Source organism: Canis lupus, chromosome 9 (assembly GCF_048164855.1).
Source record: "Canis lupus baileyi chromosome 9, mCanLup2.hap1, whole genome shotgun sequence".
In the NCBI taxonomy this organism is placed as follows: domain Eukaryota; kingdom Metazoa; phylum Chordata; class Mammalia; order Carnivora; family Canidae; genus Canis; species Canis lupus.
Window position 1 is genome coordinate 10,180,839 of NC_132846.1, and position 21,744 is coordinate 10,202,582.

The 21,744-nt window shown below is 35.5% G+C and overlaps 1 long non-coding RNA gene across 8 annotated transcripts in view; it reads right to left on the minus strand.

Annotated features, from left to right (window-relative positions):
- LOC140639762 (uncharacterized) overlaps nt 1-21,744 on the minus strand; it is a 309,354-nt gene that overhangs the window by 165,973 nt on the left and 121,637 nt on the right. For 4 of the 8 annotated variants that reach the window (XR_012036384.1, XR_012036385.1, XR_012036389.1 and 1 more), the window contains 3 exons: nt 7,459-7,558; nt 4,165-4,314; nt 749-840 (listed from right to left, as the gene is read on the minus strand). This is a non-coding gene — a long non-coding RNA (uncharacterized lncRNA). The remainder of the gene's footprint in view (nt 1-748; nt 841-4,164; nt 4,315-7,458; nt 7,559-21,744) is intronic. The other 4 variants (XR_012036388.1, XR_012036383.1, XR_012036390.1 and 1 more) reach the window with 2 other exon arrangements.

Here is a 21,744-nt window from a genome sequence, read left to right on the forward strand (position 1 = left end):
TGATTGCCCATTAGGTGGGACCCTAGCTGAATAAACACCAGGCCAAAAAAATCTACATGTACTCTTTTTTCCAGAGTAAAATATCCTTCATTTCAATCTCAGACTGAAATGAGACTTACCCACCCCTCTCACAAAGCCTTTAGGAGATTCTGCTCAAAAGCTGAGCCAAACGATTTTTAGGAGAGTTATATTACTCACTAGGTTCTCAACTACCTAGAAAATTATTAGAAAACACAATATCCATGCACATACATTTCTTGGCATTTGACACAGTTGATTTTTAATATTTTCTTTCAAAAGTACACAATAAATTAAGTCAATGCAACTCATAGAAAGAGAAGGATGGAATTTCAGAGCAAAAAAACCCCAAAAGTGCATCCTTCTGAGGTTATCGCATTCTCATAATCTCATTCCCATTATCGCATTCCCATATACTCCATAGCACAGAGGAGCCTGGGATGGTAACTCAGATATTTAAGCTATGCATAGTTTACCTGGGAGAGCTTTTTTATAAGAATTTTTGAAAATTAAGTAATTATTTAAGATGTGTCAAATCTACTGGTTGGAGATGATCATTGGGTATCGTATGTAAGTGATGAATCACTAGATTCTACACCTGAAACTAATGTTCCACTGCATGTTAATTAACAAGAAAGTAAATAAAAACTTGAAAAAAATTTTAAAAGAAAGAGGTGCCAAATATTAAATTTTGAAAAACAGAGATTTTTAAAATGGAGGTTTCTTTTACCTTAGTTATATTGATTTCAGTAGAATTTCCTTAAAGGCCCACGGCATTTAAGTACTCTCCAACCCACTGAGTTTCCTATTCATTTCTCAGTCCTAAAAAAAGTAAAAGAAATAGATTAAGACTTAATAGATGTTAGACTAGGTAAGTCTGACAATTTCCAGGTGAGAAAAAAAGTTCAGATTTACTCAGTGTAGAAGTGCCGGGCTGATATTTGACTTTGTCCACATTACATGTATAGCATTCACCAACCTGTTTTTAATCAACCATGCCTGCAGTCTTGCTCTTTCCCACCATAGAATGGTCAGTAACCAAAGAAAGTCAGATTGCACATAACCATAAGGGAAAGTCCTAAAACTTAGTTACTGATAATTTCCTCCAGAAACTTTCAGTTTTGGGGGGCTAACCCAGGAGCAAAATAATAATAATAATAATAATAATAATAATAATACCACCAATAACATAATAATCTAAGGAGTATATTTCTTATATACCTTGTATAAACACTTTTTGAGAGAAAATAACCCTAAACAAAATATTCTCACAGGGAGGCATAAGGCTAGAGGCAACCCCAATGGTACTCTGAAACAAAATTGACAAGCTTTGTGGCTTTTCAGTATGACAAAGTAGTAACCCATATTCCAGATATGAATTTCTTCAGGGCAGACTTAAGTGAACAGGTGTCAATTTTGATAAAATTCAATCTCATAAGTAAAAATCACTCTCTCTCTCTTGTACTTGGTGTTTATGGGAAACTATGAACTTCTTAATGTTCTTAGTTTATTCTAGATCCTAGAACAATGGAAGAAGATGGGAAACCAATTCTGAGAAAACAGTATCTTTGGTAAGATTATAGAATTTGTAGCTCATAGAGAATTTCTAGATTTCAGGGACTCAAGCAAATATTTTCACTAATATGTTTGGTATTAGGTTATGTCTTTGGGAAGTCATATGTTTTAATGTCAGTCTTTATTATCCAAAGGAAAAGGAGACATAGAAAATAGATGAAGAACCATATTTTTAATCTAATGAATCACATCCTAGAAAATGACAAGCAAGCACAGCAGAGACATAATAAAGAGTTCCTATAGTTAAAATTACTAGTTATTTGCATAATCCCAACATCTGTCTGTTAAAACAATATGTACCCACATATTTTTTGTTTCAAAAAAGAACAGCAGGCAAAATAGCCATACAGTTAAAATCCATGGATTTGAAAAAAAATGATATATGATGAAGTTTATTTATGCTGAATAAATCCCAAATTTACTTTTTCTTTAGTCAAAGTTTGAATATAGAACCGCTTCTTAGTTTTATGCCAACTTTTGAATAAATGAGTTATAAAAGGTAAAGCTATTGGTTGATAACAGAGAATATAATAACAGTACTCACATTTTGACATTTCTATTGCACCTTTCACATTGAGAAAATCCAAAGCAATTAACCTGAAAGTCATTTCTATAGTCTTGGGATTTGCAAGCCCCAACTGAATCCAGTTATCTTCTAAGTCATCTAAGAGTATAAGTAGAGCATCCACAGCTCTGTCGACCTGTCAACCTACCTTACTGGCATTTGCTACCAAAAGACCTCCAAGGCCTTTAAATGGTGGTCAATTTCATAAAAAAGAAGGAAAGCCTGCTTTCTGTGACAACATTCATGGACCTGCAGGGCATTATGCTAAGTAAAATAAGTCAGACAGAGAAAGACAAATAGTGTATGTTCTCACTTTCATGTGGAATCTAACAAAGCCCAACTCATAGAAACAGAGTAGAATGTGGTTGCCAGAGTGTGGGGGAAATAGGGAGATGTTGCTAAAGAGATACACATTTCCAGCCATAAGATTAAGTTCTGGAATCGAATTACAGCATGGTAACTATAATCAACAATGCTGTATTATGTACCTGAAAATTGCTAAGAGAGTTCATCTTAAAAGTTACCACTGCGTATTCATTTAAAAGTGGTAATTATGGGGCACCTGGGTGGCTCAGTGTCTAAGTGTCTGCCTGCCTTTGGCTTAGGTCGTGATCTTGAGGTCCTGGGATTGAGTCCCACATCAGGCCCCCCTCAAGGAGCCTGCTTCTCCCTCTACCTATATCTCTGCCTTTCTCTCTGTGTGTCTCTCAAGAATAAATAAATAAAAATCTTAAAAATAAATAAATAAAAAATAAAAGTGGTAACCATGTAAGGCCATGGATGTGTTAACTAACCTTACTGTGGTAAACATTTTATAATATACATGCATACGAAATCATTATATTGTACAACTTACAGTAACATGTGTTATATGCCAATAATATCCCAATAAAGCTGGAAAAAAACATATATAAATGATGCTAGTAAAAAAAAATAAATAAATGATGCTAGTCTAAAACAATGAAGGCCAGTTGGTCATAAAAGCTAATATCATTGTTTACCCAGGAATGAACCACACTAATTCACTGACTTTACACTTGAGGGCAAGGCATACCCAGCCATTAAGCAGTTTATTTGTCAATCAAATAGAATATTAGCATCTTGAGGTTTTAAGCATCCTCGTGTTATAGAATTCAAGTTTTTACTAAATACAAGAAACACATGATTTCTGTTGAAATCTGAAACACAGTCCTCTGTCTTAATATCCCCAGTGCAAATGCAGTTCTAACGATGACGTATCTTCTGCTCTTTAATCAAAACTCTCATTTTTTTAATATTGCAAAAGACATAAAATGTAGGTTCTTGTTTTCTAAGTTTTTACAACTAGTAAATTAAAAAAATATATGAACACAATACTAAAAGTACTATGTTAGACTATAATATCACAGAGCAGTGGAAGGGAGTAAGAAGTTAAGAAGTTTACCTAGGCATGAGAGTTGCAGACAAAGCTTCATGGGCCAAAAAATAAAATAAAATAAAAAATAAAAAAAACCCAGATAAAATATTAAGCAAAAATAACAAAAAAAATCACATTATAAAGTTACATTTACCGTACTAGCTCAGTTAAAGAAAGAAAAAAATTGAAAAATAAAGAAGAGAATATTTTGTTTATTTTTTTATTTTTAATTTTTTTTATTGAAGTTCAAGTTGCCAACATATAGCATAACACCCAGTGCTCATCCCATCAAGTGCCCCCTTCAGTGCCTGTCACCCAGTCACCCCCACCCAAGAAACGAATATTTTAAATACGGTGACTTTGCATACTGGAATGATGGGTGATTCTTTGCTTTTCCATTCACATGTAATACTTTGATACTCAGGGGAACAAACTCAAAACACCAACAAAATTTGTGGCATCTAGAATCAAACACATTGACTCTACTTGAGAAAGAACAGTATTTTTTTCGTAATTGCCTCACCCTTAATTAACTAGTTTCAGTAAAGAGTCTTTTCAAAAAACAGGAGATAAAGAATAATAAACAGATCCACCAGAGAGACAAACTTACCAATTCTACTACTACTACAGTCAGATAACATTCACTGTGTCATAGTTGAGTGTATATCAGCTTCTAAAGTATAGCATTCAAGCACGTGAAACAGTATTTGTTTTAACACACTCTTTATGGAATGAATTTGAAAGACTTTTCTGAGTTGTCCTGAAAGAAAAAAAAAAGAAAAAAGTAGCCTCCCACAGCTGGCTCCTCTATTTTTGGCTTCTCCTGTCCCTCTTTTCATGGCAGCTGAGAAATATTAATGTGAGAAAAATATCTTTTATTTTAGTCTTTCGAAAGGAACTCAATAGAAAACCCTGAATCTTTAGTAGTAGAGGGTAAGAGTTCCAGGATCATACTGTGGAAGTACATTCCTGAAACAACCTGTGGGAAAGAGAATGTTACATAAAATAATCTTTTGGACTTACATATGACTTTCCCAAAGCGTATGCTGTTTACATATAATGCTAAAAAACATATTTCACCAAAAGTTAATATGTCCCCTAGGAATAGTTACATAAAATAGGTGTGTAATCAATCTCATACACAGAAAAGGCAAAGTGGAAAAAAAAATCCCTTAATCCACACCACTAATCAACAGAAACAAATGTTTACCAGATCATTTGAAAATAGGAGACACATTCAGCTTTATCAGAGACTTTTTCCTGACCCTTCCTATTAATCTTACCTACCTATAAAATTAAATGCTTCAAAACATTAATCTTGAAAAAAGTACCACTCACGTTTAATTCAGAAAATTGGCTTAAAAAAAAGTAAAGAAAAAGAAAGAAGAAATACAGAATTGTAGTCATAGATCCAAACCACACTTGAAAGACTAATGACAAGTTACTTCAGTTTTATTGACTCAATCAGATCATATGGTGAGTCATTTCCAGACATATCGATAAACTCATTGATTCCTCTCATTCTTGTAGTCACTGGACTATAGAAAAAAGGATCAGTAGCCATTTGACCTTCATTGTGTATTAAACAAACACCAGATGGCAAGGATTCATTCAGGAAATCCATTCTTTCTTTTTCATAGTCATGTTCACACTGCTGCTTCCCACTGAGCCTTTCTCTCTGCTTGTCATGGTGCCAAAGCTGCCTGCATAGCACCTTTCATGCATCACAGCTTTCAAATCTTGTCCCATTAGTTTCATTTTGTTTCCATCATAAATAATCTCCCACTTTCTCATACACTCTTTCATTATCTAATAATGGGCTGGGTCATTATACAAAAGAGCCAAGTATTAAAGGGTTAGTGAGTACAGTTTGTCCACTTGGTTTCTGGCCAGTGTATGAACTATTTATTAAACAGATAAATTTATGCATCTAAAAAAAAAACAGATCTAGAGGATGCAAACATCTCCACCTGCTAACATATTTCAGGAGCACAAGATACAAAAAAGTAAGGATACTGGAATCTCAACTTGGAAACTTTAAAACACTATACCATGAGTGTAACCTAATTCAACCTAATTATTTCAAGAAACACACAAAAGCAAATACCCTATCCTCTGTAAAATTCCATCACAATTCCTCTTCTTGGCTATTTCCTAGACTCATTTGGACATCAGCCAGTCATCTAGAAGTGTTGAAATGCTGGTAAGCATTTACAAGCCAAGTGACTCCATTCTAAGAGTGTTATCCTATGACGAAATTTCGCAGAGTCCAAGGGAGATTTGTCTTTTTGGAGAATGCTGTAAAGGGACAAAATAAGAAAGCTGGACATTATGTAAGATTTATTGCCAACACTGCAAAGTTTAGTACAAACAAGAAACATTCCCTGGGTCTCAGTAGAGTGGTTCTTCAGTGTCTAAAGGAAGTTAAATATTGAGCAAATAAAGTATTCTAACAGCTAGAATCAGATTCTTCCATTATTTAGGGAAAAGTTAAGAAGTTTAGAATGCAGTGTGTAGGATTGTATAAATATAAATATATCAGGACTGAATTAAATCATCCCAGCCTATTATTCCCACAGGCAGGCCAATTATCAGGGGATAATTGGACTGATAATGAGCATTCTGACTGGTCTCAAGGTCCGTCTTGGGGTACAGCACCCCTTCCCCTTATAAGGCTGGCCTCTGGGCCAAGAATGGCCTAGGTTATAAACAGAGACATTTAAAAGAATGTAGTATCTTTGAGAAAATTCAGTATACATTAATTGAAATAAAGCATTATATGCTAAATATTTTTAATAAAGAAGCAAGGATACAAGCTATTTAATAAAATACAATAGAGGTAATGCAATTATTTTGTTTGTTTTTTTTCATAAAATATTCCCATTATATGAAATAATTTCAACTATATTTAGAAATTAGGAAATAAAAGAAAAAAGATCCACTCATGATCTCATCTCCGTAACAGAGCCAATTTAATACTTTTAGAGTTTGAAAAAAATGTTTAATGAAAAGTCAGTTGTATCTTTTGTGTAAGTAATTATTCTATTATTTACTGTTACATGTTGATAGTAAACTCATATTAAGCCCTGTCTAGGCCAATATGTTTAACTAAATATTTTTTACCTGGACTGCTCTTTTTGCCCTCTTCCACCAGATAACTGCTATTTATTCTTTGACTTCAGCTTAATTTATGCTTCTTTAGGGACACTTTTTCTCTGACTTCCCAAAGCTGAGTTTCTATGTACACTCTTATGCACTGCCTCACCCTAGCCCTTGACATTGTATGTGATTATTTGGTTAATGTCCATCTCTTCCAGTCAACAGTAAGTTCCATAAGGGCAAAGTGATTCTTCTTATGCTTAGGACTATATCCCAGAGTAGTAGCACCTTGCACATAATAAGTGCTCAATAAATAATCATTGAATGGATGACTAAGTGAATGAATTTAAGCATTTTCTTTTTTATTTATTCATCCATAGAGATGAAGAAAGAGAGAGGCAGAGACACAGGCAGAGGGAGAAGCAGGCTCCATGCAGAGAGCCCTACCTGGGACTTGATCCAGGGTCTCCAGGACCACGCCCTGGGCTGCAGGCGGCGCTAAACCGCAGTGCCACCAAGGCTGCCTGAATTTAAGCATGGTCTACATAGCTCTAGATGGTGAGATCTGAAGAAAGTGGTTTGTGTACTAATCTATGAGTATGAATACACATAGCTAATGACAGTATCTACTCTGATAATTCCATCACCTTAGCACTTTACACTTTATGTCATCCGCCCATTAGCCCTGCGTAAGAAGAAAATAACAGAACTGTGAGTGACTATATAGGAAGGAAAAAAAAAAAAAACTGGTAGAGAAAAAGAAACCGCTTAAAGCTCCCAGTAGAAACTGTCAATAATTATTTACCTTCTACTTTGTTTTCTTTTAAATGGAAGAAACATTTCTTCATAGCTTTCAGGATGCTCGGCTTTCACATACAGTTCCTTAGCTCAGAAAGGTTATAAACCTGAAAAATAATAGCGCCTCATCATATACTTTGATTCCACGGAGTCAGACTATAGCATAATCTGTAGCCAATTATTTTCAATCTGAACCTTACGTCACAAACTTTGTCCCACGTGTCCCTCCGATGTTTTTTAAATTCATCCAATTTCCCACCAACATTGACGAGGCTTGTCTTGTGTTTCAGTTTTATCTCAACTGCTAATACTACCCTGAAGACCCTCTTTAAAAAAAGAACAATTTCTTAATGTATTGTTGTATCCTATTGGCTAGTATCTTGTTGAGAATTTTTGCATCCATGCTCATCAGAAATATTGGTCTATAATTCTCCATTTGGTGGGGTCTTTGGTTTTGGAATTAAGGTGATGCTGGCCTCATAGAACGAGTTTGGAAGTACTCCATCTCTTTCTATCTTTCCACACAGCTTTAGTAGAATAGGTGTGGTTTCTTCTTTAAACGGTTGATAGAATTCCCCTGGGAATTCATCTGGCCCTGGACTTTTGTGTCTTGGGAGGTTTTGGATGACTGCTTCAATTTCCTCCCTGGATATCGGCCTGTTCAGATTTTCTATTTCTTCCAGTTCCAGTTTTGGTAGTTTGTGGCTTTCCAGGAATGCATCCATTTCTTCTAGATTGACTAATTTATTGGTGTGTGGCTGTTCATAATATGTTTTTAAAATCATTTGTATTTCCTTGGTGTTGGTAGTGATCTCTCCTTTCTCATTCATGATTTTATTAATTTGAGTCTTCTCTCTCTTCTTTTTAATAAGGCTGGCTAATGGTTTATCTATCTTATTAATTCTTTCAAAGAACCAATTCCTGGTTTTGTTGATCTGTTCCACAGTTCTTCTGGTCTCTATTCCATTGAGTTCTGCTCAAATCTTTATTAACTCTCTTCTGCTGGGTGTAGGATCTATTTGCTGTTTTTTCTCTAGCTCCTTTAGGTGTAAGGTTAGCTTTTGTATTTGAGTTCTTTCCGGTTTTTTAATGGATGCTTGTATTGCGATGTATTTCCCCCTCAGGACTGCTTTTGCTGCATCCCAAAGATTTTGAATTGTTGTATCTTCATTCTTATTAGTTTCCATGAATCTTCTTAATTCTTCCTTAATTTCCTGGTTGACCCTTTCATCTTTTAGCAGGATGGTCCTTAACCTCCACGTGTTTGAAATCTTTCCAAACTTCTCCTTGTGATTTAGTTCTAATTTCAAGGTATTATGGTCTGAGAATATGCAGGGGATGATCCCAATCTTTTGGTATCGGTTCAGACCTGATTTGTGACCCAGTATGTGGTCTATTCTGCAGAAAGTTCCATGTGCACTTGAGAAGAATGTGTATTCATTTGCATTTGGATGTAAAGTTCTGTAGATAACTGTGAAATCCATCTGATCCAGTGTATCATTTAAAGCTCTTGTTTCTTTGGAGATGTTGTGCTTAGAAGACCTATCGAATGTAGAAAGCGCTACATTGAAGTCACCAAGTATAAGTGTATTATTATCTAATCTGTCTTAACTTGGGTTATTAATTGATATATTTGGCAGGTCCCACATTTGGGGCATATATATTGATTATTGTTAAGTCCTCTTCTTGGATAGATCCTTTAAGTATGATATAGTGTCCCTCTTCATCTCTCACTACAGTCTTCGGGATAAACTTTAGTTTATCTGATATAAGGATGGCTACCCCTGCTTTCTTTTGAGGACCATTTGAATGATACATGGTTCTCCAACCTTTTATTTTCAGGCTGTAGGTGTCCTTATGTCTAAAATGAGTCTCTTGTAGACAGCAAAAAGATGGGTCCATGACCAAGTAGGATTTACCCCTGGGATGCAAGGCTGGTTCAACACTCATAAAACAATCAATGTGATTCATCATATCAGCAAGAGAAAAAAACAAGAACCATATGATCCTCTCAATAGATACAGAGAAAGCATTTGACAAAATATAGCATCCATTCCTGATCAATAGTCTTCAGAGTGTAGGGATAGAGGGAACATTCCTCGACATCTTAAAAGCCATCTATGAAAAGCACACAGCAAATATAATTCTCAGTGGGGAAGCAATGGGAGCCTTTCCCCTAAGATCAGGAACAAGACAGGGATGTCCACTCTCACCACTGCTATTCAACATAGTACTGGAAGTCCTAGCCTCAGCAATCAGACAACAAAAAGACATTAAAGACATTCAAATTGGCAAAGAAGAAGTCAAACTCTCCCTCTTCGCCAATGACATGATACTCTACATAGAAAACTCAAAAGTCTCCACCCCAAGATTGCTAGAACTCATACAGCAATTTGGCAGTGTGGCAGGATACAAAATCAATGCCCAGAAATCAGTGGCATTTCTATACACTAACAGTGAGACTGAAGAAAGAGAAATTAAGGAGTCAATCCCATCTACAATTGCACCCAAAAGCATGATACCTAGGAATAAACCTAACCAAAGAGGTAAAGGATCTATACCCTAAAAACTACAGAACACTTCTGAAAGAAATTGAGGAAGACACAAAATATTCCATGCTCATGGATTGGCAGAATTAATATTGTGAAAATGTCAATGTTACCCAGGGCAATTTACACATTTAATGCAATCCCTATCAAAATACCATGGACTTTCTTCAGAGAGTTGGAACAAATTATTTTAAGATTTGTGTGGAATCAGAAAAGACCTCGAATAGCCAGGGAAATATTAAAAAAGAAAACCATATCTGGGGGCATCACAATGCCAGATTTCAGGTTGTACTACAAAGCTGTGGTCATCAAGACAGTGTGGTACTGGCACAAAAACAGACACATAGATCAATGGAACAAAAGAGAGAATCCAGAAGTGGACCCTGAACTTTATGGTCAACTAATATTCGACAAAGGAGGAAAGACTATCCACTGGAAAAAAGACAGTCTCTTCAATAAATGGTGCTGGGAAAATTGGACATCCACATGCAGAAGAATGAAACTAGACCACTCTTTTGCACCATACACAAAGATAAACTCAAAATGGATGAAAAGGGATCCCTGGGTGGCGCAGCGGTTTGGTGCCTGCCTTTGGCCCAGGGCGCGATCCTGGAGACCCGGGATCTAATCCCACGTCGGGCTCCTGGTGCATGGAGCCTGCTTCTCCCTCTGCCTATGTCTCTGCCTCTCTCTCTCTCTCTCTGTTTGACTATCATAAATAAAAATAAAAAACAAAAAAACAAAAAAAATAGATGAAAGATCTAAATGTGAGACAAGATTCCATCAAAATCCTAGAGGAGAACACAGGCAACACCTTTTTGAACTTGGCCACAGTAACTTCTTGCAAGATACATCCATGAAGGCAAGAGAAACAAAAGCAAAAATGAACTATTGGGACTTCATCAAGATAAGAAGCTTTTGCACAGCAAAGGATACAGTCAACAAAACTAAAAGACAACCTACAGAATGGGAGAAGATATTTGCAAATGACATATCAGATAAAGGGCTAGTACCCAAGATCTATAAAGAACTTATTAAACTCAACAGAAAAGAAACAAACAATCCAATCATGAAATGGGCAAAAGACATGAACAGAAATCTCACAGAGGAAGACATAGACATGGCCAACAAGCACATGAGAAAATGCTCTGCATCACTTGCCATCAGGGAAATACAAATCAAAACCACAATGAGATACCACCTCACACCAGTGAGAATGGGGAACATTAACAAGGCAGGAAACCACAAATGTTGGAGAGGATGCGGAGAAAAGGGAACCCTCTTGCACTGTTGGTGCGAATGTGAACTGGTGCAGCCACTCTGGGAAACTGTGTGGAGGTTCCTCAAAGAGTTAAAAATAGAGCTACCCTACGACCCAGCAATTGCACTCCTGGGGATTTACCCCAAAGATACAGATGCAATGAAACACTGGGACACCTGCACCCCGATGTTTCTAGCAGCAATGTCCACAATAGCCAAACTGTGGAAGGAGCCTCGGTGTCCATCAAAAGATGAATGGATCAAGAAGATGTGGTCTATGTATACAATAGAATATTACTCAGCCATTAGAAACGACAAATACCCACCATTTGCTTCAACGTGGATGGAACTGGAGGGTATTATGCTGAGTGAAGTAAGTCAATCGGAGAAGGACAAACATTGTATGTTCTCATTCATTTCACTATATAAATAATAGTGAAAGGGAACATAAGGGAAGGGAGAAGAAATGAGTGGGAAATATCAGAAAGGGAGACAGAACATGAGAGACTCCTAACTCTGGGAAACGAACTAGGGGTGGTGGAAGGGGAGGAGGGTGGGGGTTGGGGGTGAATGGGTGACGGGCACTGAGGGGGGCACTTGACGGGATGAGCACTGGGTGTTATTCTGTATGTTGGTAAATTGAACACCAATAAAAAATAAATTTATAAAAAAGTACAATTTCTTATTGTCTTTCATTATATAAATTGTAAACCCAATTGTAAATCCACATGAAAATAAATTATATGTTTTATCTCTATATTTTATAGTTTTGTGTTTCATGGAAATACATAGAATTCTGAAAAATTAGATATTTTTGACTTTTTTCCACCAGAATATTTCATTAGAAAATTCAGTCACACCATTTCATTTTTTTTAAATATAAATTTTTAGAGCAGTTTTTTGTTCTCAGCAAAAAAAAAAAAAAAAAAAAAAAAAAGGTAGGGAGTACCTGTATACTTCCCTATTCTCACAAGTGTATAATCTCCCTCACTATTCACATCCCACACCATAATAGTGCATTTGTTATCTATGTTTGATGAACTTACATTGACACATTAACACCCACAGTCTATAGTTTATGTTAAGGATGACTCATGGTGTTGTACAAATATATAATGACATGCATCTACCATGATAGTATCATATCAAATAATCTCATTGCCCCAAATATCCTTTGTGCTTTCCTTATTTACCTCTTCTTCCTCTCCAATTCCTGGCAATCGCTGATCTTTGTACTGTCTACAGAGTTTTGCTTTTTCAATGACATATAGTTAGAGTCATACAGCATGTAGCCTTCTCTGACTGGCTTTTTTTTTTTTTAACTTAGGAATATGTATTTAGATTTCCTCTGTGTCTTTCAGTGTCTTGACAATTCATTTATTTTTAGCATTGAATGATATTCCATTCTCTAGATGTATCACAGTTTACCAATTCTCCTACTGAGGGGCATTGTAGTACTTCTAAGTTTCAGCAATATGAATAAAGCTGCTATAAACATCCACATGCAGGTTTTATGTGGATATGTTTTCATTAGTATAAGTAAACACTAAGAAGTAGAGTTGCTGGATAATATAGTATGAACATCTTTAGTAAGAAATTGCCAAACTGTCTAACAAAGTGGTTTTAACACTTTGTATTCACTCCAGCAATAAATGAGAATTCCAGTTACTCTCCATACTTGCTAGGCTTCAGTATGTCCAATGTCTAGGATCTTGGCCATACTAATAGATGTGTAGTGGTAGCTCATTGTTTTGATTTTCAGTTACCTAAAGACATAGAATGTTGAATCTCTCTTCATATACTTACTTGCTTTCTGTATATCTTCTCTAGTCAAAGTTTGTTCAAGTCTTTTGCCCATGTTTTAATCAAGTTATTTTCTTATTGCTGAGTTTTAAGAGTTTTTTTGTATATTTTGGATAAAAGTCCATTATCAGACGTTTCTCCTATAAACAATTTCTCCTAGTCTTTGGCTTATCTTCTCATTCTCTTGACATTGTCTTTTCCACAGTAGAGTTTTTTAATTTTAATAAAGTCCAGAAAATCAATTGTTTTTTTTTCATGGATCATGACTTTTGTGTTAGATCAAAAAGTCACTGCCATATCCACAGTTACCTAGGTTTTCTCTATTATATATTCTAGGAGTTTTATAATTTTGCATTTTACATTTAGGTTTGTGAAGCATTTAAAGTTAATTTTTATGAAGAGTATAAGCTCTATGTCTAGATTTATTTTTTTGCATGTGGATATCCAGTTGTTTCAGCACCATTTGCTCGAAGAGTGCCTTTTCCCCATGGTATTTCTTTGCTCCTTTTGTCAAAGATCAGTTAACTATATTTATGTGGGTCTGATTTTGAGTCTCTGTTCTATTTCTATGATCCACTTGTTTATTCTTTCACCAATACCCCACCTTATACTATAGCTTTAAAGTAAGTCATAAGTCAGGCAATATCACTTCTCTGATTTTCTACATCTTCAATATTCAGTTGGATATTACGGGTCATTTGAATCTCCATATAAACTTTAGAATCAGTTTGTTCATATCCACAACCTAGGGGGATTTTGATTGGAGTTGTAATGGATCTACAGATCAATTGGGAAGAACTTACATTTTGACACTAGTGGGTCTTCCTAATACATAAACATAGAATATCTCTTCATTTATTCAGTTGATTCTGTTCATCAGAGTCTTATGGCTTTCCTCACATAGATCTTGTACATGTTTTGTCAGATCTATACCTAAGTATTTCATTTTTTGTGGTATTAATGTAAATAATACTGTTTTTAATTTCAAATTCTACTTGCTCATTGCTGGTATATGGAAAAACAATTTTCTTTTTATTGAAGTATGATATGCAATGTTACATTAGTTGCAGGTATGTAACATGGTGATGTGACAAGCCTATATGTTATACTATGCTCACCACAAGTGTAGCTACCATCTGTCACCAAACAACATCATTATAATACCATTGACTATATTCTTTATGCCATAGCTTTTATCTGCATGACTTACTCATTCCATAAGTGGAAGCTTATATCTCCTACTTCCCATCATCCATTTTGCCTCTCTCTCCTTCCCCTCTGGCAACCATCAGTTTGTTCTCTGTATGTAGGGGTCTGTTTCTGGAAAGCAAGTGACATTTAACCTTGAATCTTACAAACATGTTATAATCTGTCATTAGTTTCGGGAGTTTTTTTTTTTTTTTTTTTTGTCAATTCTTTTGGATTTCCTACGTAGACAATTATGTAACCTCCCCAAAGTATTATTCTACTTATTCTCTCAATTATTGTTTATCTAAGGAAGTCTTTATTTTCCCCTCACTTTTGAAGGATAATTTCACAGGTCACAGAAGCCTAGGGCAGTAGCTTATTTTCTCTTAACACTAAATATTTCACTTCTCTATCTTCTTGCCTGAGTGGTTTCTGAGAATGATATAATTCTTATCTATGTTCTCCTATGGGCAATGTGGGTTTTTTTTCCCCCCTCTGGCTTCTTTCAGGATGTTTTCTTTATCTTTGATTTTTTCTGAAGTTGAATATGATATACCTACATATAGGATTTTAAAATTTATCTTGCTTCTTATTCTCTGTGCTTCCTGCATCTGTGGTATAGCATCTGACATTAATTTGGGTAAATTCTCAGTCAGAAATGCTTTAGATGGTATTGGCATTATGTATCTGTTACATCTTTTATTGTTGTCCCACAGTTCTTGGATATTGCTTTTTATCAGTCTTTTTCTCTTTGCTTTTCAGTTTTGAAAGTTTCTACTGTCATATCCTGAAGCTCAGAGATACTCAGATCTCAGTTGTGTCCAGTCTACTGTAGAAACCCACCAAGGCATTATGTATTTCTGTTACTCTGTTTTTGATACCTAAGATTTCTTTTTAATTCTTTCTTAAATATTTCATCTCTCTGCTCACTTTATCCATCTGTTCTTACATATTGTCTACTTTTTCCATTAAAACCTTTAGCATTGGGCAGCCCCGGTGGCGCAGCGGTTTGGCGCCGCCTGCAGCCTGGGGTGTGATCCTGGAGACCCGGAATCGAGTCCCACGTCAGGCTCCCTGTGTGGAGCCTGCTTCTGCCTCTGCCTGTGTCTCTGCCTCTCTCTCTCTCTGTGTCTATGACTAAATAAATAAAATCTAAAAAAAAAAAAAACTTTAGCATTTAATGAGATGCATTTTTAAAATTCCTATTCTGATAATTTCCACCACTAAAGTTCTATGAAGCTCGGAACTTTTTCTCCTCGGTTCATTGTTGTGTCAGAGCCTGGCATACAATAAGTTTGCAAATATTTGTTAAATGAATAATTCTCTCAAAGTGAAAAGGATTTTCAAATTGATTCTGTGTCTAAGATGTCAATCAGTTTGGATAGTTTTAAAACTTGGTTGACTTATTTTATTTGACTAGCAAGTGCATGCAGGCAAAATGTCATTCTATAAGCATAATTTATGTGATGTCGTCTCACTAATATAATTATATGTAAAGTTATTTACATATCCTCAAAATATTTACCCAGTAATACCATATATTCAAACTCTAGAATACATTATGGGCAAAATTATGTAGGTGGATTCAGTAATGTTTTATTTTATTTTATTTTTTTCAGTAATGTTTTAAATATGATTCACAATCCCAACCTATTTTTTTTAATTTTTATTTATTTATGATAGTCACAGAGAGAGAGAGAGAGAGAGAGAGAGGCAGAGACATAGGCAGAGGGAGAAGCAGGCTCCATGTAGGGAGCCCGACGTGGGATTCCATCCCGGGTCCCCAGGATCGCGCCCTGGGCCAAAGACAGGTGCTAAACCGCTGCGCCACCCAGGGATCCCTACAATCCCAACCTAATACCCAATAAAGTCACAAAGGCAAATGTAATATACCTCCTAAGTTTAGAGAACTACACACATTTTTCATTATTCACATCATGAAGGATTTTTGTTCAGCATTACTTTAGTGACAGTGAAGAGAGAACTAGAACAGTCCTTGAAGAAGAACTTTTAAAAAACACTAAAACTTGTTTTTCCTAACTCTGGGAAATGAACAAGGGGTGGTGGGTGGGGAGTTGGGCGGGGGTGCGGGTGACTGGGTGACGGGCGCTGAGGTGGGCACTTGACGGGATGAGCACTGGGTGTTATTCTATATGCTGGCAAATTGAACACCAATAAAAAATAAATGTATTTTAAATAAAGGTAAAAAAAAGGAAACAAACTCAGGGTTGCTAGAGGGGAGGTGGGTGGTGGCATAGCATAACTGGATGATGGACATTAAAGAGGGCACATGATATAATGTGGTGTTATATGCAACTGATGAATCACTAAATTCTACCCTTAAAAGTAATAATACACTGAATTTTAACTAAATTGAAGTAGAATAAAATAAAATTGAGAAAAAAGAATTCAACTTCAAAAACAAAAACAAAAAAAACAAAAAACAAAAACCTGTTTTTCTTAAGTTCCATGCCAACATATTGAAAAGCAGAAATGAATCACTTAAAAAACAAAACAAAAAACTCTGCAAATTACTCAGTAATATTACTACATAAATACTTATTAGCATATTACTTCTGTAGCATATTACTACAGAAATACTTATTTTAAATAATATCTGAAATTTAATAAAATAAAATACTAAAATTTTAAAGACTTGTTATAACTGGGTAGGTAAGGCAATTGTAGGTATTATTTTCTTCTCTACACTTTTTGATGCTTTCCAAATTTTCTACAATGAATATGCATTAATTTTATAATAAGGGGAAATATTATGTAAAACAAAGAATTTTAGGATGCTAAAGGTAAAAATATAAATTGCCCAGTAAAATTAAAGATAGAAAGATTAGAAAGAATGGTCTATTCTCTTGTTTATCTTACTACATTAAGAACAAATGTGGAAGTTTTTGTCATCTCCATTTTGACTACTAGTTCTAAAACTGTTTACTCATCCGGGTGAATGATTTAGTTTTATTTTCTTCCTTGTTTCTTGATGTAAATTTTTTTTTTTTTAATATTTTATTTATTTATTCATGAGAGGCAGAAACATAGACAGAGGGATAAACAGGCTCCTCACAGGGAGCCGGATATAGGACTCGATCTCTATACCCTAGATCACACCATGAACTGAGGGCTGATGCTCAACCACTGAGCCATCCAGGCGTCCCTTATGTAAAATTTTCATTAGCATTAAATATTTGGAGGCTTTTTTTCTATTTCATGTAAATTAAGTAGCATATTTTGTTAATAAACTTTATATTTAGTACATTTCAGACTTATTAAAAAATCATGAAGACAGTAGTGATTTCCCTATACAACTCTGTATTGTTTTCCCTACTATTAGCATCTTATGTTAACATAGTACACTTGTTACAAGTAATGAACCAATATTGATATACTATTTTTAACTGAAGTCCATATTTTATTTAGACTTCCTTGGTATTTACTCAATGTCCTATTTTCATTTATGGTTCCTGAATCCCATCCAATATATTGTAATGCATTTCAGTTGTCAGGCCTCCATAGGCTATGCTTTGGCAGTTATCAGAGTTCTCTTGTTTTTAATGATTTTGACAGTTTTGAGGAGTATTAATTAAGTATTTTGTGAAATGCTCCTCTATTAGGATTTGTCTTATGTATTTCTCATGAGTAGACAGGGGTTAGATGTTTTTTGAGGAAGGAAGATCATAGAGTTGAAGTACCATTATCCTCACATCATACCAATCTACATACTATCAACATGACTTATCACTGTTGATGTGGCTCTTGATTACCTGGTTGAGGTAGTGTTTCTCAGACTTCCCCACTGTTAAGTAATTGTACTTAATTCTTTCCATACTGTATTTTTGGGAAGGGAGTCATGAGTCATTATGCACAGCACTTATTTAAAGACTGGGGAATTGGGATCCCTGGGCGGCTCAGTGGTTTAGCACCTGCCTTCAGCCTGGGGCATGATCCTGGAGACCTGGGGTCAAGTCCCACATCAAGCTTCCTGCGTGGAGCCTGCTTCTCCCTCTCCCTGTGTCTCTGCCTCTCTCTCTTTTTCTCTGTGTCTGTAATGAATAAATAAATAAAATCTTTTAAAAAATAAAGGCTGGGAAATTATGTTTCACTTCTTTGAGGGCAAAGTATCTACACAAATTGTTTGGAATTCTTCTATAAGGGATCTTTATTCTCACTTGTTTATGTATTCAATCACTTATTTACATCAATATGGATTTATGAGGATTTATTTTACACTTTGGATGAAGTCTAATGCTACTTTTTTTTATTTCTCTGTTCATGATTCCATTCCAAGTTATTGAGAGCTCTTTCGGTTGGATTCTGTGTCCGTTAACATACTCCTTTAACATCTAGTGTGTATGTGTAGGGGGTGAGTATGTGTGAGTAGGGGTGTGTAACACTTATCTACTTTCTGGTACTATAAGATGGTTCAGGTTCATCTTGTATATTTCCTATCTCAGGCCTAAAATCAACCATTTCTCTACAGAGCTCTAGTTTCTCTTACTGGAGAATGGTATTAGAAACCAAGATCTGGACACTAGGTGAACTCTGCAAATGGAGTGTCATTTCTTTTAGGCCCTCTCAGCTGACAGAGCAAAGGAATATCTGTGTGCACAATAATCCATGTATATATAGATATCTATAAGGTGATTATATATAACTATCTATATCTATGTTAAGGTAAATATAAGTTCATATTAATGTCTCCAACTCTTTTATCCATTAGCGCATTAAGCATCCTATTCTCTCTCCTTTGCTTATTTGTAAATTCTTACTCCAACTCTAAGAAAGCTGACTCCCACCATACACTGTCTATTAACTTAATTATTCAACTCTAATATACATGTATGGCAGTATCAGAAGTGTTGCCCATAGTCTCATGGCGGGGGGAGCTACAAACTATAGTTCAGTACTAATGCACAGATCTTCTGCCTTTAGACTTATAAATTCTACTTATTTCCAAAGTTACTTAAGTCAGCACGTTTTCTCCCCATCATCTTCCAGGAGATTGTTTCATATACTGATAATAAGGATATATATATATATATATATATAAAATTATTATTTTTTAGAAATTCATTAAATATATTTATTTAAATAGCATTAAACATAGCTAGCTCTATGTCCATTGGTCCTGGTGTTGGGGTAAGGGAGTATTGCAAGAAAAAAAAAGGAGTGAAACAGATTCCAGGTTTCAGTTTCTCAGCTCAGAAATTCCAGCAATCCCTGTAGCAACCTCTGGAATGGACAGCAGAGTCTCATAAATATGAACGATGTCATCTAGTTTCTTTAACTCCTTGTCAGAGCGCCAAAGGTTCTCCTCTAGTATGTTTCTATGGCTCTGGAACTTGACCATGAGCTTTGCCTTTTCATTTTTCATCTCCAGGAACATCACCCTCAGCTTTTCCACCTCCTGGGAGAGCCACACTTTCTCCTGGATCCAGTTAGTGGCCATAGGCTGACAGTCGGGGTTCAGCTGACCTGCTAGGGTCTCTTGTAGCACCTTCGTCTCTGTCTCTGCATGCCAAAGTGAGCGAGTAAGCTGGGTCACCTCTTCTCTAAGGCTTATGAGCTCCCCACTCTTGTCTATCTGCTCTAGTATCTTCTCATTCTGCTGTTGTATCACTTCCTGGAGCTCCTTTTCATTCTTGTAGTGCAAGCACAAGGCCTGGTTCAGCTTCTCTATGTCTGCCTCCTTGGCCTTCTGGGCTTCCTGATGGTGTTCTTCCTGGGCCTGTAGCCTAGCCTGCAGATCACAGATCTTTCACTGCATTTTATTGTTCATGGTAGATAAAAATTAAGCTTGCATAAAGGTTGGGCTAAGTGGTCCCGGACTACAGACTCTGTTGCCTTGAATATAACAGTACAATTTGTCATTTACTCTGCACCAGGCTAAACTGAGTAAAAATCTATTTGAAGGTATCTTGTTTGTAAACATTTGTCAGATTCTAATTTTTTTCTTTTTGTATTAAAATTCAACTATGGATATATATGAAACAAAATAAATGGAGATCATTTTTCTCCCACAAAAGTATACATATATAAATATTATATATATCATATATATATCAGATATATATATGATTTTATTTATTTATTTGAGAGACAGTGAGAGAGAGAGAGAGTATGAGCAGGAGGAGGGGCAGAGGGAGAAGCACGTTCTCTACTGAGCAGGGAGCCTGATGTGGCGCTCAATCCCAGGACTCTGGGGATCATGACCTGAGCCAAAGGCAGATGATTAACTGACTGAACCACCCAGGTGCCCCAAGGTTATATTTTTTATCACCTACTTCATTCCATCCTGAGATCTCAGGGCCTCCTAAATTTTTCTTTAATTTGCATTCATTGTTGTACTCTTTGTACAGCATTGTTCCTGGGTTTTGATATGCATAATGTTATATGTCCATTATCGCAGATTATGCTGAATAGTTTCATCACCCAATAAATCCTCTGTGCTTCACCTGTTCAATTCCTATCTCTCCCTCCCTGCCATTACTGATCTTCCTACCATCTGTAGGTGGCCTTTTCCAGATGTCACATAGTTAGAATTATATAGTATATAATCTATTCAAACTGGCTTCTTTCACTTAATATAAGCATTTAAAGTTCATCTATGTCTTCTTATGGCTCAATAGCTTATTTTTATCATGGAGTAATATTTCATTGTGTGGACATAAAACTATTCACCTGTTGAAGGACATCTTGGTTGCTTCTAAGTTTTGGTGATGACAAATAAAGTTGTTATAAGCATTCATAGGCTTTTATGTGGGATAAGTTTGCAAAAGAGTTGGATAAATATCTAGAAGCATAACTGCCTGTGATATGATCATATGGTAAGACTAAGTTTAGCATTATAAGAAACTTTCCAACTGTCTTCCAAAGGGACTAGCATTTTGCCATCTTACCACTAATGTTGCTCTGAATCCTCATCACCTTTGGTATTATCAGTTCTTTTCTTTAAATTTTACTCATTCTAAGAGGTATGTAGTAGTATCTCACTGTTGTTCTAATATGGGATTTTCTAATGACAAATGATATTGATCATCTTTTTGTATACTTATTTTCAATCTATATACCTTTTTGGTGAGATTTTTGTTTTCATTTTTTAATTCAGTTATTAGTTTTCTTATTTGTTGAGTTTTTAAGAGTTATTTGTATATTTTGGATGCAAGTTCTTTTCAGGTATGTGTTTTGCAAATATTTCTCCTGGTCTGTAAGTGCTATTAATGGTGTTGAATTCAATTTGCTAATACTTTGTGAGGGATTTTTGAACTATATTTATGAGAGATATTGATTTATAATTTTCCTTCCTTGTAATTTTTTTTTCTTTCCTTACTTGTTGGCTTTGGTATAAGGGTAATGCTGGTGTCAAAAATGCATTGGGAAGTGTTCTGCATTTATATTCTGAAAGAGATTATGGAGAATTGGTATAGTTTCTTCTTGAAATGTTTGGTAGAATTCATCAATGTGACCATCTGGGCCAGTGCTTT